Genomic DNA, 17,575 nt, shown 5'->3' on the forward strand with positions numbered 1-17,575 from the left:
GGACAATTTTGTGCTTTGGACTGTGTGATTGCGTAAGGCAAGGTTGTAACGATTTGTAACGAACCGTCACATCAGACATTGCCCCGATATGATGTGGAGACGTGTGCCACACACAGTATGATGATGGATTGCGGAACTGACAAGAAGACAACAGTAGGCTGGGTTCGGGGTCAGTACAGACGCAAAAGAAGCTTGTGATGGCACACATAATTTTCACCCAACAATGTTCCTCCTTCAGGTGGGTGTAACAGCATTACAATGGGCCCCCGTGATGACCGAAACCCGCGTTCAACAGCGTTCCGTACGGTCGCTTCTTCTACAGCTCAAAATCCGTAACGGATTTTGCACCCTGACATTGCAATTAACCCACAAATGCATGCAATTCGCTGGTGTGGAATGAGGTTTTTGGAGTTTTATTTTGCAGAATTTTATAAGACAACATTGCCACCGAACGTTTCGCCCATTCACAGGGGCGGACAGGATGCTTGAAAGAAAAATTTTCAGATCCATCAAGCTGGATTTTCGCATCGGTAGATGCTGCCCTTTGCTTAATGCAATCTTTTTAAAACCGCCTTTTGCATTTACAGTCTGAACTGAGTATTTTTTGTGAGTTTTTAGTAATTATGAATATGTTCTCCCAGTTCAAGCGCTATAATTATTACACAGTTGAACATCCTACTAAAAGAGTTCGGGTTGCACACTTCCCAACGTACGAAAATGAATGTATTCATGCTTTGCATTGAGGATCATACTATATTTCTCTCGTCCATTCTACATTTGCGCAATATGCTGAAGGGTAAAAATCGTTCCATAAGATGGCAGGAGAAAGTACAGGTTGGAGAACAATTCAGGTATATGACAGGAGGTCAATTAAGGTAAAATAAAAAGCAAAATAAAATAGTTACAGCTGCATAAGCTTCTGGATCAGCTTCGAAAAAAACGAACTTTATACAAAACCCACATAAGGCAACAAAACAAAAGACAACAGAAGTATAACAGTAAAATGAAATCGAAAGCAAGGAACAAGCGAACAATAGAATTGTTCTCTCTACCTAACAGAGCAAAACGCGTAACACACAGTATCGAAATCAGGCCAAGACCTACACTCCATCTGTTCAACACATCGTGGCTATATTTTGGCGCTGAACCGTTGTACTAGGGAAAAACAATTTTCACTCAAACTTCAAGTTGGAAAAAGCTTCATTTGTGTGATTATCCATCGTTAGCGCTAAGTACCACATTACTCGTATGCAAACGTACCAAACGTGGTGGAAAAGGCGGTCGTTGGTGGTTTCTTGCTTCTCAATACTATTTCTCTTCCGGTGGGTAAATCGATGAATGAAAAACCGTTTGATTGATTGCTGGCTTTCTTTCGCGGGCGTTGTTTTTCTTTCACCGCACCCTATTCATTGCTCAATTGCTTTCGGTTTGTGCGTGGAAATTAATCATAGTTGTAGGAAAACCGTACGCAACATTGTCTGGATTCTCGATATTCTCGATCTGGCGACGGTTGGTTTCTGCTGGTGGTGGACTCATCAGCCTGACGGCAACTCCGTCATTTCTCCTGGATGGAAGTGGGTTAAACATTCCCGCACTTATCCACACAACAAGCGTACAGCGGAATTGCTAAGTACGGCTTGCGGATAAATGTACTCATGAAATTTAGCACGGCTCATTCACCTTTCAGAGTGGCCCACTGTTCCTCAACCGTGCTACTTGAATCCGACAATCGAGCAATGCTGCCAAGCGCAATAGACATAGATATCAGTCGGTTCCGTTTGTTTTGGCATCTTCCATCCCAGCCAACATATCGGTTTTGGTGAGATTTTGGAGGTTGTTTTTTCGGCTAGCCTGTCTATTCTATGAGCCTGTCATTTATTGATGGCGATTGTAGGTCAACGAGATGCACCGTGGTTGTAGGTAATGGTTAGTGAGTACAGCTTTTCCTCTGGTTTGTGTTGATGTATTGATAAAATATATAATTCATGCACGTTTATCAAACAGACCTATCGATCGCGTGTATTTAAAAACTCAATATATTTTAAAAAGAACTAATCATCAAAAATCTACGATATAGTAGAATATTTGGAAGATCTTGGAGGCATCCTACATCAGAGAACTCGTCCACAATTAACTCTACATGAACCAATGTCTTACTAAATACACTTAACTGGACATACTTTAACCACTCACAGAAAAGTCACAGCGTTATTTTATCTATTCCACGTTTTATCATATCTGTACGTGCTCCAAACCGTTCCTGTACCATAAGCGGAAGGAAGAGTGTCCGCGATTTTTGTTCTGTTTGCTTATCAGTACGCAATTCCCGTGTTATTTAAGCCACACGGCCTAGCAACTACGTCAGCAGTAGTGCAGCCTGGGACAATCTCGTAAAATATGCTTAACTGCAAATATGTCCCTAAATGTGGAGGTGTCATCGCAAAACATTTTGTTTCCCCCCGTTTCGCTAAAGTGCAGCTACTTGCAGTTCGGTACAGTGGAGGAAATTCCTCGGGCATCTGCTTACAAAACAGAAACTAACACGATAAATATGCACACACAAATACAAACGAATACTCGTGCGAATTACCACACATCACGCCTGTGTGTGAACATAAATTATGAATGCTAACAACGGTTTGGCAAATAGCAAACTTTGCATATTTTCAATCGTTTGGGCATGACGAGACCATCGATCGTGATTAAATAACCGTCGAGTATTGCGTTTGAAACGTTTGGAAAAGTTTATTGGAATCAGAATGTTGTCTTTATAACTGTTAAAATATTTTCCTAGCTGGTTCAAAAAAGCATGGTGCAATATCCCAATCACATTTTATTGTTGTTTAATAATTATTTCTGATGATTCACACGATGAATCATCTCTGTCATGGTATGATTCACTCGGGTTGTTGCGATCAATACCGGTTCTTGGAAGTTAGATGGGCGTTGTAGAGTAACACAAAAAACCTTCTCAGAAGGGAAGGTCATTTGACCTACTTTTTCACAGCCAACCACATCCGTTCATAAAAAATGAGTTTAAATTTCAGATGAAACTCTACACATATTTTTTTGTTGCCTTGTAGATTGCCTGCTTATTTTAGCAAATATAGGCATTGTTGAGAAAACAGAGATGTAGTTGCAAGAGGTTAAGCGTTGATCCTCAATGCACCGTCTTCTCCCACGGTCCCACAGAAGAAGAAACCCAATGAATTAGATCCCTTTTGCTATATTACCTTCGTACCATTGGTAGGAAATCATCGATGGCCTCGCTTAATCGTGCTTCTGTCTTCCGGGGGATGATACTATCACGTCCCACTTATGCACGATCAAGGTCGAACAATTACTTTGATAAAAATCGATTCGTTCCTCACTTTCTTAACCCAGTTCGCAATGGAGGTTAATCAAATAGCGACACACGCACAGGTTCAACTTGGATGCTGCCAAAGAAAAGGGATAAACACCACTACCTGTTTCCAGAAAACTAATCTTCAAACCACTCATAAGATCTTGGCTGTTACTGGGTAACTAATTTAACAATTTTCTCTGTCTACAATACCCGCCAAGTAGGACAAACCCCCGGTGGTTTGATTATTCTGTACCAGTTGACAGCAAATCGCCGTCACCGTTGGCGTAACACACAAATCGTCCCTGTCGTGGAGCGTACTTTTCATCCCCCGAAAAGCTTTGTGGTGTGTGCAATTGCCAAAGCGCAATTATTGGTGCACACTGTGTACACTGCCAGCAATCAGAGCCCCGAGCTGCTGTCGTTTTGGGGCCATTGGAACATGAGCAGTGAAGTCCGCGTGCTCGACGATTTCAGAAACTTGTCGTTCGCTTAGCAGATCAATTACTTGAGAAAACTGTTTTAAGTGACCTGAGCTCGTTCTGGGTGCTCAACGCGAGAAAAACCCACTACACCGTGACGAGAGTGCTGCTACTCAAAACATGAACGATTCGTTATGATGATGCGTTTGTTTTAGTAGATTTCTCTGCGTTTACTCGCCAAAATTTGGAACTTCGCTTCCGTGATTGAATCATTATTTTTTCATTTCCGCGTTCCAACGAAGGATGGGTAACTTGACAGGCTATCGAGATTGTTTTGCTTAACAGACAATCGAGACGTATCAAGGCGTACAGTAAGCGTAATACATTTAAAAATGATTTGAAGCAGTTTCATAATTGAATTGACTTCACTTGAATTGCTAAACTAGCGACAGGCACAGCTCAATAAACGATCAGCGGGCATTAGCCCTAGATTTTGTTACAAACGTCACAAAAACTTTTGGGGAATGAGGTTGCGGTTTTGATAGGACAATATATGGTACTGCTAACGCAGGCCTTTTTATTAGGTGCAAACGAATAATAAAATGGCGACGACTGTCGTTCACACCCTAAATCCGTTTGCCACTAGGTCGAACTGCCAATCTGGTTTTGCGATATTATTAATTCTAGTAAGCCTGAAATGGCAGGCATGACCAAGTGACCTCCATGGTCTGAATCACGGTCGATTGGAATTCGAATCTCATCTGCTGTCTGCTGGCATCTCTGTGCCAGATTATAAAACATTGAATTTTCTTCACTAAGCTCTAAGTTTCTGTCATTTTTCAATATATTCACTTGCTCTTGCAGTATTCAATAACAACACAACAACATTCTTAAATCCCTTAAGGCCCAGCCGCTCTGGGGACCACGACATCTCTTTTAATTATCGTAATTGTCCCCAACAGCACTGCACATATCACACGCTGAAAAGATCGTGCAACCATAATCAGTTAATTACTCGTCTTTTAGATCAATTCGAAACTCATTGCGAAACGCACATCTTCGTATACTTCTTCTACCAACTCTATTTCCATTGGCACGCATGGAATATTTACCGCGTGTTGGGAAAAACCCAAAAACAAAAAAAAAATTGATAAGATTGGCTCACCGAGCCACCAAATTGGTGTGAAACCATCACTTTTTCGAAGCCATTTTTCTTGGCGCACTCGCACTTTCGATCCAATTTATGCTTCTTTACAAGGGTGCATGGCAGGCACGCGCCTGCCTTAGCGAGATGATGTTTTGATCGTGTCCGATTCGATTCCGATTGGATGGGTGGTGTGGCGTTGCAAATTTAAAAGCTCATTGAAAACATGGTTTGAGAATTTGATATTGTAAACTTGCAGCCTGTAGTGGTGAAGTGATGAGTGAAATTGCAGAGTGGGTGCTTGTTTTTTTTAATAGCTGGGCCGATGTGCAATGTAATTTATCACCGCTCTATTTTACCCATAGCTAATTATGCAAACAGCTTTGATCAGCCAGATTAGATTGAAAAATTTGATAAGCAGACAAAAGGTTTGCGAAAAAAAAACTTCACCATATGTGCGAATAAAAGCGAAATCGATTCGCTTAAACAGGGATAAAACGTGCGTTGGATAAGATGAAGTTTGTCTGCAGTCTGCATGATTGCAGATATAAGCGATTTAATTGGATAATATGTCTCCCCGAGAGCAAGGTGTGAACGAAATTGAAGCGAATACGGACGGCCTTGTGAAACACTGCACTCTGTCGAGAGCAATTCTCTACACTCCACATGCATAATCATACTTTTCATATGCCGGGGCACACATGCAGCAGCACAGTAAAAGATATGCTAATTTCTAATGTGATTTTTTCTTTTATCTCGCTCGCATGTACGATCGGTGAGTGAGGCCGACATCATCAGTAAGTTTAATGGGTAACAGTTTTTCTTTTCTCTAATTCGTTCAGGGCACGCGTGTGAAGGCAAAATTATGCCACAGAAGCAATGATGTGGGTGTTAAAAAAAGCTACAAAAATAAAGGTAGGTAGGTAGAGGGCATCGAATGCGACAAGAAAGAAAGACGAAAGAGAAAGTTGTTATAAAGGGCAATTTTATGCAATCAAGCCCAGAAAGATGGCACATCAGTCCGTCATTAGGAGCGGTATTTAGTGATGCTTTTTTGTGTGTGGAAAAATGGACATTTGATTATAAAAAGAAAAAGGGCTTCTACCTATAAGTTGGGACTTTGTAAACACACATCCATTTACATCCAATCTTCAACAGAAAATGGACATTATCAAGCATCAAGTGATTTTATCCTGTAATGTGTACAAGAGAAATTGTTTTCAAAGTACACCATAATTGCGTGAACCAGTATAAATACTCCCAAGCGCATGCAATATGATAGGCTGGTATATTTGATTAGTGATCGAGTGATCTTGTATTATCGAAAAGCACTTTACATCGCTTAAAAATGGTGAAAAGCATCTGTTGCACTTGCAATATTGTCTAACCACACAGTACAGTCCCAAAAGAATGGGTTCGGGTGTTGCGTCAAAGAGCAATCAATCATTCGCGCTCGCGCTGTTCCATTCGAGTGAATCAGCCGCCGAACCGAGGTGAACACATGCGCCCGGTACGACCACTGGAGGCCTTTCCTAACCCGTACCATCACGCTGAGGAAAGTGAATTCGGTGTGGATGAAACGCCGGCCAGTGTGGGACCGTATCGCGTAAGAAAAACAAACACCGCAATGAGGCCCCACGTCCGCCCGACGGCAACCCGGTGCTTTGTTTAGCATACCGTATACAGTAACAGCAACCGTTGTGTTTCTCGCTGAACCGCGACCCAACCCCGAGATTCATAGAAGCCGTACGCCGTCAGGTGGAAAACTGTTGTTTCTTCACTCGATTCGATTTTCTTGCAAACCATTGTGGCTACCGGGGTGTGCTGCCGATACGATCGATCGTTCGATCTCGATAGACGTAGAGTTTTCCACCGATCCAGGCGTGGATGGTTTCAGGTGGGTGGATTTTTCATTTCGGAATCGCTTGGCAGAATAGTTTTATTAGTGGACCGTTTAACGCAGACTGTCGGAGGTTTGTAAAAGATGGGTTGGTTGTTTGCGGGTTTTTTTTACTTTGTTTCTTGCCTCCTAACTTTGTTGTTGCCGTCTGTTTAACCCACTTGCTCGCAACCCAGAATGGATGATTGAATAAATGTTATTTTTATGTGGTTTTGATCAACGACGGATCAACAACAGATGAACGGTGTTCCGCAATCCCTCCAAGAAATTGAAATTAACGAAAGAAAAAAGGAGGAAACTTAAACGCACGTAAAACTTCACAAGAAAATACTCTTGAAATTATTGTGATTTGGAAGATAATGTTTCATAAATTTCATTACGCATGGAGTTACAAATTTTCAAAGAAAACTTTGCACAGAATATCAAAAACAAACCCCTCATCTGTACTATAAAAGGTCGTCGAATCAAGAGCGACATCCAAAGGAAGAACATGATAGCAAAATGAATTCTATTTATAGCATGTAAAACGTACATAAATCATCCCTTTGACATGACAACAGTTGTAAGACTCTTATCAATACTGAATGTTCCAGTCTAGATAAGCAAGACAGAGACAAATAGCAAACAAATCTACACAATTTGTTGTATTGCAATAGAGTCCCTGTGCTTTGCCAGATACATGTCACTGGTAATGGAATTTATGAGCCTTTACCTATACGCCCTATGATCGTCACGATCCATCAGTGGTCGTGGGATGGGTTGTTTCGAATCGCAAGAAGTATAATTTCGCGATGGAAGAGTAGTTCACTTCCTACACCTAAAGATTGTGTTTTGTGTGAGCTCATCTACACCTCCAGACCGGTGAATGGTAGCGATGAGATGAGGTTGAACGAAATCCCAGTCACGATCGAGCCAAATAGAACGCCGATGTTGTTGCGTCGAAGAGATCCGAGCCATGTCACTTCGATGCAATAGAAGGGTTTCTTGTCAGCCGCGAACAAGGTGTTCGACTGCAAGTTGCTGAATGTGCAAATATTCGCAAACTCCAGCAGATCAGCACAAGTCGGTGCACACTCCCCAGTTTACTTTTTGGTTTGAACCGCGAGGAAGTTGACTTCCCAGATTAGAGTGTACTTGACGCTAACAAAGCGAGAAGAGAAGGGCACACTAAATAATTGCACGTAATTGTGGTAGTGAAGCACACTTCAAAGATCAGCTGCACCACCGTAGCCGTTGACATTTGCAGGCCGAGGTTGGAATCTCGGTGTTTGAAGTTTGGTTGCTGTCCGAGTTTTCGTGATTTCATGCACCAAATGTTAAATTTATGATCGGTTTCGGCACGCCCTTGCTGCCGGTTCTAGTAGACACCAGCTGGTATGGGCTTTACACCACCGTATACTTCCAATTGGACGCTTTTGCCTTGTCATACTGTGCCTAATCAAATCGATCCCGCACGCAAACAACCACAAACTGGAACTTCGCCCAGTTGTAGCCGCATTAGTTGGGGTTGAATCGTGAGTCAAAGGGAGCTTGAGCGGTAAAACCTTTTAATGATCGTGTCAAACCACTTTCTTCCGAACGATGTAGGGTGCCTGATGCGTCTCAGCGTCCCAGCATCGGTTTGTTTGCAAACCGTTTAGTGATCGTGTGGTGTTTCCAAGACGTCCAAGAGCGGATGTCCTCCGTTAGGTCGATCAGCGCTCGCTAAGCATTAAGCGAAAGGAAATTCAACTAGCCGCTGCTACAGGTAACGGTTCGTAAAGGCGTTCAGTTGGTAAACGGTTAGTAGATAAATTCTGTTCTAAGGTGGACACACGATTAGTCGGTTGCCCTTTTGCGTTCAGAAGGTTTCTGCAATCCGACGGAACAAATCGATAATCACAGCACAAAATATTACTCACGAACACTAGAAAGATGGGCATGAGATCGTCCGCTTTTAAATGAAGATGCCTTAATGAGCTTGACTTTTACCAAGGTCTAAGAGCGATTTTTAATTACGTTCTAATTGCAATTTATTACAACGATTCTTACGTGGCAGTACCCGAGAGGTAAGAACTGATCTCAATTTAATAATGCTCATTTCTTTAGATTCAATTCAACTAATTCAATTGCTGAAGAAAATATGATCTTCCTTGTAATGACAACAATTCAATTTGTGAATCACTTATCCCAAACAGGCAACTTCGACTGTTCCTGTTAGTCTTGCTGTATGTAGAACAAACCAGTTTACCGCAAGATGTCCACAAACCAGAAAAAGGGCATCTTTATTTGCTCGATACTTCTTTCAACATAAATAAACGTAATGAAAGTATTCACATGATCAAATGACACTGTGAATCGATTGATCGTCGATAGAAAAGCAATTGTTGTTTGACCACTAAAGTCATAAAAAAAACATAATTGTCAGACAAGAAGATCCCATGACGGTAAAAAAAATTATGCCCCGTGTGTTGCAAGTAACGAAGGATGGGGAATGAAGGCATCATACTTTCAAATGTCGGTGTCGTTGGAAGAGCATCAAGCAGACGCATTAAAGGTAGCGCAACCGCTGAGATGGCGTTGTTAGAAAAACTAAATAAATAAATAAGTAACAGCAATGCGAGAAAGACGGCAAACCCAGACAGTACAGAATCTCCAACGGATGTTCATGGCGTCGGTATAAAACAAACTCCATTACGCCTATCTTCGTTCTGCTCTCGGGAAAGCCGGCTGGCGGAAAAATCGATATCCGAATCCCGATTCCAGACCATGTGCCAATATAAAGTGAAAGGTAATGTAGTTTAGCTTTTGTTTTCATTTGATTTACGCGCCCTGCACGTGAGAGAATGTTGCGTGGTAAATCCCGTCGTCTCTCCTATTCGATACACCGTAGGTAATAGAAACACAAAAAATCGAACAACTCTAGGATGAAACTGGTTCGGGACAACATCCGGACACGGGCATAGGCCACGGCCAGGAAAAGGGCATATAGCATGGAGACAGGTTTTTCCATTACCGTGCAATACCGTTCCGTTGATGTAGGGAAGGCATGTTTTCACTTCCCAGCGGACACCATGTAAGAGAGACTCGCCATTCTTTACCCCTTTGCTGTCTGGAGGGTGTGCTTAAAGGTTGCAGGTTTTTGATTAGGTCTGGCAACATTGAATTGTGAACGTGCGCTCTGGATTTCTTTTCGCCTTAACTTGCCACAACACGTTGACATTTTGCCGCACCCTGATAATGACATTTAAGTAGCGCATGGAAAACAACGGGTGAGACTGCTGCTGTACGCGCGAGATTGAAGCTGGAATGGCCCGTTTCGGGATCGTGATAGTGGGCTGTGGCCGCTGTCGAGCAAAACGGCCACTTCAGGTACACACCACATTGAAAGTGGGCCAACGGAACGGCTCCCCTCTTACATGGGGCAGACTGCAAACGGATTGGCACCGTTTTGAAGCGTTTAGAAGACTAAAAACAGAAAAACCGATTCGCACTTACGCGGATACCCGGGAGAAGTTTTTCATCTGATTAGGGGTGCTTTCACTCTTACCTGGAACGAGTTGCAAGAGAAAAAAAGGGAAAATGAGTTTAGTTGGAAATGTTTGCAAATAGTAAGGATCAATCATTATACAGATCAATCATTAAAGACAGATTCACTAATATCAGTAGACAAATAAAATCCATTGCAGATCGTAATTATGCGGAGAAAACAGTTGGAAGAATAGTATTAAAAATGAAAACCTGTATTGGTAATTCATTAATAATTTTCTATTAAACATTCAAAATATTTAAGTTTTGCTAGTACTTTATATTCCAAATGTTCGAATTTTGGCGGAAACCTCTTAACCCACGTATTGAATAATGAAGTATGCTTCAGGTTCGAGGATTTATTGCTGCCATTTGTGACTCGCGTTTGCAATCGATAAACCCGCACCATGCTCGCATACTGATGATTGCCCCCAGCGGTTCGCAGATCTCGAAACATAAAACAAAACAACGATCGAACGAAGCGAACCATTCGACCAGCACCTGGCCATCAGCGTGTGCATTTTAGCTGAGGCATCCCTTTTCAGACGCTCTTTGGTGGTACACCGCTGGGGTCGTTGGCTTACCGTTATGAATACAAAATAAAGCGCCAACACGCGGTAAAACTTCGCTGAAACCGTTAATGGGCAATCGGATCATCGAACGGTGGGCTTTCGGGACGAACCTTTCGGCAAACGCCTGCACCAGGCGGAAGAGAACTTCAACCGAAACGCGGGCGTACATGCGAAGTGTTATTTTATGAACGGCCAAAACTGGCTGGCGTTTCCTTCTTCCTGTACCATGCGTGCTGGTGGGGTGGATTTCTATCGCATGGAGGATATTTTTGGGGTTTCTAGGCGGAGGAAAATTTGAATCACAATAAATAACTCTAACCAAGTTGGAGAGTCTAGCATACACAGTTAGGTTGGTGTTTTGCTTGTGCCGATATGTTTATCTGTTGGTTTTGCTATGATAAAACAGCGTATGGAAAGTTTATCTCCAATAACGGGGTGGTTTGGTCGAAGGAAAATAATAGAACTATCAACGGCAAAACTGTCGGTAGAAGAATTAAAATTATAGAAATGCCTATGCAAATGTGGAGATCTCACGGCTGATTTCTTTCCCGCAGCGGACTGATTTCCGTTAACTGACTAGTGAAAAGATAAAGCAACGGTAGGGATCAGTAGTGGTTGAAGTTTTCAATAAAAAAAATAAATATTACCATCCCAAGACCAATGAGGAAATGAAACTATTCGTCCACTTTAACATTTTAAATTCATCTTTCGGTTTTCTTGGAACAATTTTCCCCGAAACGCTAGAAAACAATACGCAATCGCAATGCTATACCTGTGATCTCTTTCTGTTACACTATTTCCTGAAACGCAACTCACAAAGAAAAGCAAAAATATCGTGTGCCACAACGAAGCAAAAGCGCAATGAACATTCGCACCAGAAAGCGATACCAAAAGCATTATTTCGACCGTTTTCCGGCTGTTTGGTTTTGGCGGTTCATGCATTGACCGTGGAATTGATGCACCGGCAGTGGGAAGAAAACATAAATCACTGAAAACACTAACCCGTGCGAAGGTTAAGCGACGTGACAACGCGTCATTGAACTCGGTACGGCCACTTTTACTTTCATTCGGTGGTGCTGTTTTGCCATTCAGAGCGCATCTGTTTGCTTTCTGAGCGCCCCATTAAACCGTCTCCGAATCCGTAGAGTGATTGGGTCGAATTGCCAAGTTCGAAGATGGCATAAATTTGCAAAAGGCAACAGATTGTAATCGCTAAGGAAAAGGCATGGAAAATGGATGGATGTCGAATAAATAGCTTAGAAATTGACTTTCGCAGACCTTGACGCATCTTCGCATGGATAAAAAAAACAACAGCAACAAACAAAGAGATGTATCATGGCCGTTGAAGATCAATTTTGCGTCTCTTGCAAACAGGTTTCTTTCCCTGCAATTGTAATTATTACCCGTTGAAGACATCAAGCTGTTTGTTTGTTTGTTTGTTTATTGTTTTTTTGTTTGGCTCTACTGCAAATTATTGAAGATCTTTGGTGAACACATAGACGTCTGCTAAGAAGTGCAGAAACGTTCTCTTGGTACTTCATGGACATCCATAAGTCTACTGAAAAAAGGAAAGTCTAAGGAAAAAGTCTCGAAACTCTCCTTTTAGCATCTATTTAATTTCCAATTAAATCAGAAATGTGAGCCAAGGTTAGGAGACGTTCAATATTCAATAATTCCAAAAGCTGGAAGTCCTAAACTGTGAAAATTTATATTTATTCGTTGGTATTTCAAGAGAACTAAATATTTGATTTCAAATTTATTTTTGTTTAAACTACATACGATAAATAAATGTATGAGATGATACAGCTCTAAATGTCTAAGAGCTACAAATAGAAACAAGCATAAACAAACATTATTTGATTATTTACCATCTTAGCAGGCCTTAGCAACAAATGCAAATATTATAATTCTGACTCATTCATGATGTGATCACAAATTTTACAGACAGCATTTTGTATCACTACTTAAACAACATATGTAACGCATAAATAGTGGAACATTTACGTCTAATGTCACAGTCAGTCGTCAAGCATGGCTCTCTCCGTTTATGCAGACCTTGCCTATTACACGGTACATGGCTCACTCGAGGCCGGTGTCATAATTTACGACACACTATGCAAGACGAACCGTCCACCGATGGTAATCAGAGCACCACGAGACAGAAGCACTCGGTGAGGAGGAAAAAACCGGCGACGCTTTTAATGACCACCACTTATGCACATTCTGTGAAATATGCAACGGATGGAATCAACCGGTATGTGGAATGTGGCCGTGCCGTATAATCGTGCCCCTGAGAAAGGCCGGGTTCGAGATCGGTGAGACCTTTCACGGATCAAATGCTGAATGCAAATGAAGAAGAAGATACGTGGTCTGATAATATCTAGCTCAAATGATATGTAGGTACTTGCTAGAGGGATGCTACCGTAGCTCACCCTTCAGTCAGCAACCGGAATACAGGAGCGAGAGCTCTAGTTCGATTGGACCCTCCAGTCCAGTGTACCGCTATCGATCTCAATTCCAATCGTTTATATACGGCACTATAGTGACACTATGAAGAGTGGCTCATGGCCTTAATTAAGATTGTTTAATGTGTTGCATTATGCGAAAGAAGCAGATTTGATCTTTCGTAAGAATTAATTGACTAGTATGAGGATTTTAACGGTTTGTGATACGATCATCGTCATTTTGAAGTTACATTATTTGCTCTGTATTGATGGAGAATGAATTGTTTTCTGTTTCATTAGTTTAACATTATTTTAACAGTTGTATTGAGGTGAATTTCTGTTAGATCAGATTTTTTAAGCGGTGGAAGTGGTTTCAGGGGTAAAACATGTAATGGGAGTTTACTTATACTAGCTGTGGCGTCATAATTTCATATGACTCATGGTTACATAGGTTCTAATGTCTAGGTAGAGGTGTAACACTGTGAAATTTATCAGGTGGTACAACCATTATTATGCATGGAACAACCGTAATAATGACTGCTTCAATAACAATTTATCACTGGTGCCAGTGGCAGATAGCTTTCATAGCTAAAGATGTTCATCATGTATTGTTTCATTTGTGTGTTAAAAGAATACAAAGAGATTGTTTCCTCGCCTACTTCCTCAAAGATTAACAACTTTGCACGCAGAAAATCTAATATTCAAATGGCTTGGTTTGGTAGATTTGTCTGTCCATTCCGAAACATATCGGGTTACCGGTCTTATACATTCCTACAATGTGCCTCGTAAGTAAAAGGATGGTTGCAAACATTCCTATCGTGTGCGAGGATCTGCGTTTGCTAAAGCGTAACTCACGTTCCGCTCGAAATCAATAGTCACGGCTAAAACACCATTCGATCGCGCTATACACGGTACATCTTCAGCGTTTTGAGCATTTGCACACCGTCTCACAGCCATCGGGCACTTTGTCTTAAGCTGTTTCTAATCTAAACACGGCAAAGGTGGTGCGAAAACTTTGGCAAGAAGAACGTGGTGTGGTGCATCGAAGTACACTTTCGCTACGGCAGAGCACTACTACGGTTTACGTAATTCTCTTCGGTTAGGCGATCCATAGGTGCATGATGCGCTTAGAGTTGGTCTCGTAGGGGGTGTCTGTGTGTGTTTTAGTAGAGAGTGAAAGTCGACTTCTGTACGATGTCGGATTGCGTGTGGTTTCTTCTGCCTTAGAGTGAAAGATATCGGGAAGATAAGACGATGAATATATATATATATATATATATATATATATATATATATATATATATATATATATATATATATATATATATATATATATATTTCCGTTCTGGTAATGGATGCACAACCGCAAACCACACCACAAATAGTGAGACTTGTGAAAATGGTGGAAAACGATCGCGTAATAAAGCTTCCTTACGATCTGAAATATACATTTGCTAAGCCTGTCCTCGAGATCCATGCAAACTCGCAGTCCAATCAATTTTAGAAATAGGCATTCATATTTGAATGAAAAATTGGACTGGATTTTGCAAGCTTACCTAAAAGTGGGAAAAGAATAGACCCACCATACGCCAAAGAAAAGAGAAAAAACAACATACCTAAAATTTCAAAAGTAAGATTAATTCACAAATCAAATCACCACATGGGATAGTTTGTCGATAGGCTAAGCAAGGCAATGTCTAGCTTTGGTAGTGTCTCTAATTTGTTCCGGCGTTAGCAATAATTGAGCTTAAATAGCGTAAAATTGTTGTGAGAATAAATTACAACGGTCGTGACCAACATGTTATTGTCATTTGCCTGGTTAAGGTTTTGCGTTGTGTATGTTGCATGTTGCATAAGTATGTATTAAATTGGAGAGCAGAAAATTATCAGAAAGAAGTTCGACTCTTTTTATTATTTTTCAGACACTGTTTTTAATTTTGCTCTTTTCATTACTAATTTTTGGTTTAAAATGAGGTGAAACCTTATATAATGCTTAGTTTCTATTAACACAAGCAAAATGAAGACGTAATCCAAGGGCCTGAGTGTAGAAAGTTGATATTATACGAGTGATAATGAACTAAGCATAGCATTATCAATTTTCATCAACGCGTGAAGTAAACTCACTAAAAACTGAACGACAAAAATCCGAAAGTAGTACGGTAGATAGTACGGTTAAGTTTGACTGTAATTTACTCATTATCTCCCTCACATGAGGTTAGGTTTCTCGTATGTCTTTACGATGCTGATGAACTATCGCCACTTTCATAATATCCCGCGTTACGTCACAAAACAAGCGAGCATATTTAAGACGTCTAAGAACAGGCTAATTTGGCGCAACGCCATCCATCCGCTAGGTGGTTGACATTCGAGCGCCGGACACCTCGATCATCAGCGAAAACATTATGATCATCTACAAGGTTTTGGCTAATTACGAAAGCATTCAGCAGGAGAGAGAGACGGACGTGCGAGGATGCATCCGATTAGATCGCCGGCGTCGTAAGAGTATGGATGACACCCGGACCGAAGCAGCTTTCGGTAGTGAAAGGTTAAAAGGAAGACGCTATACGGATCTTTACGAGACGACGGTCTAGAGCTGGCCTTTATCGTCTGTCCCGTGGAAACGTAGACGACTCGCTTGGATTGAAATCATCGGTTGATGACACTTCCCTCTTGGAGGACAACGTCACGCCGATTATCAGGCGCGCCTTGGCGAAAGTTCACTAAGCTGGGTGAAGGGGCAGAAACTTCCCCACATTTTGATGAGCGTTGCGTGGCTATCGACTCTAACGGCGTCACTATTTGCGCATACGATCGTGTTGGGTGCATAAACGCACACCAAGCTTCCCCGGGTGCTAAACAGCCTGTTTGTGAAGCCGATCCTCGTGTTAAAACTGACCACTAGAAGTGGAAGAAAGTGAAAGTGAAACTTCGTGTAGTTCCTCCAATCGGGTGTCTTGCTTTGCCTTTTTCGGGGATCGTTTTGGAAGATGTCAGGCATGGCACATGTTGGCGATGCTGCCGCGGATGGTTGCAAGTTCGCACCAAATGCATCGTGCACGTATCGTCAGATCTGCAGGTGATCAAAACGTTTTCGTTTGGTTTCACAATTTACACACGTTACAAAATCGTCCTCGTGTAGCGCCGGGAAAGCAAAAGCCGCATTCAGATGAAATCTATTTGCAACATTCGTAACGGTTGAATCGCATAAATGGTCATGTAAATGGTGTTCCGGTGTACAAACGGAAGCACGTGAAAACCTGCCATGGAAAGGTAACATGTCTTTGATTTGGTTTGGCTGCTGGACAGTTCTTTCTGCGTTCGAATGGATCGCATCTTTTCTGTTAGACGTACTAGAGTTTGAACAACTCCAGGCGATGATCGTTATTTTCTCGCCTTACATAAAGCGCCATTTGCTGTGGATTTAGGCAACTTCACGGTATTGCTTTGCGTAGAAATTGCTCTTAATAGACCCTAATGGTCGGAATGAAATATGATTTTGAGTACAATTTAATAGACTTTTAATAGCAATTATAACTCAACAAAAGCACTTGGAAGCAGATCATGTGAGTTGCAGAAACAGACTAAAGCACTATAAGTTTTATATTTCAATACAAATGTTGAGTTGCTACAGTCTGTCATAATCTTACGTCCTTTCACAGAGGATCCATCCGAAGGCGGCGGATACCAATTCGCTTTGTAACAAATCCTTTGTGTTAAGTAAATTCTAATGTTTCTCTCAACTTACTATATTCGCGTTGAACGCAAATCAAGATAAACATCAACTTACGACTGGGAACGAAAACCGGACCTTTTGCAACGGGGCAAGTGTTTACATTGCTGACTAATAGCCATCTACCTCGTTCCCATCCCACAGACACCTCTGCAAGCCTTCGGAGTGTCTTGGCTCTAGGAGAGCTGCATTACGCAGCGATGGTGGCGGGATATGTTTTCTTGATCTTCCTCAACTAACGCTAATGTTTCGTTCCGCAAAGTAGTTGAAGGATGGAAAAGACGTACGCGTCGTCATTTATTGTTATCGGCACTGCCTTTCGAAAGGCATCATTATGAGCCGTCAATGGTTAAAACTTTTTGCATCTTCCCAGTCATCTTAAAGCTTTGCACAGGCATACAACTGCAAAGTTACACAGCAGGATGCCCTTCGGTGCATCCGGCTGGTCTGGTTAACCGGGTGCAGCGCTAATGGTTATAATCGTGGCGAAGGCACACATCGTGATGCTGAAGA

At 41.7% G+C, this 17,575-nt stretch overlaps 1 protein-coding gene across 1 annotated transcript in view; it reads right to left on the minus strand.

Annotated features, from left to right (window-relative positions):
- LOC128716224 (cGMP-dependent protein kinase, isozyme 2 forms cD5/T2) overlaps positions 1 to 17,575 on the minus strand; it is a 29,761-nt gene that overhangs the window by 10,343 nt on the left and 1,843 nt on the right. The gene's annotated exons all lie outside the window — the stretch shown is intronic.

This window comes from Anopheles marshallii, chromosome 3 (assembly GCF_943734725.1).
Source record: "Anopheles marshallii chromosome 3, idAnoMarsDA_429_01, whole genome shotgun sequence".
Classification (NCBI taxonomy): Eukaryota; Metazoa; Arthropoda; class Insecta; order Diptera; family Culicidae; genus Anopheles; species Anopheles marshallii.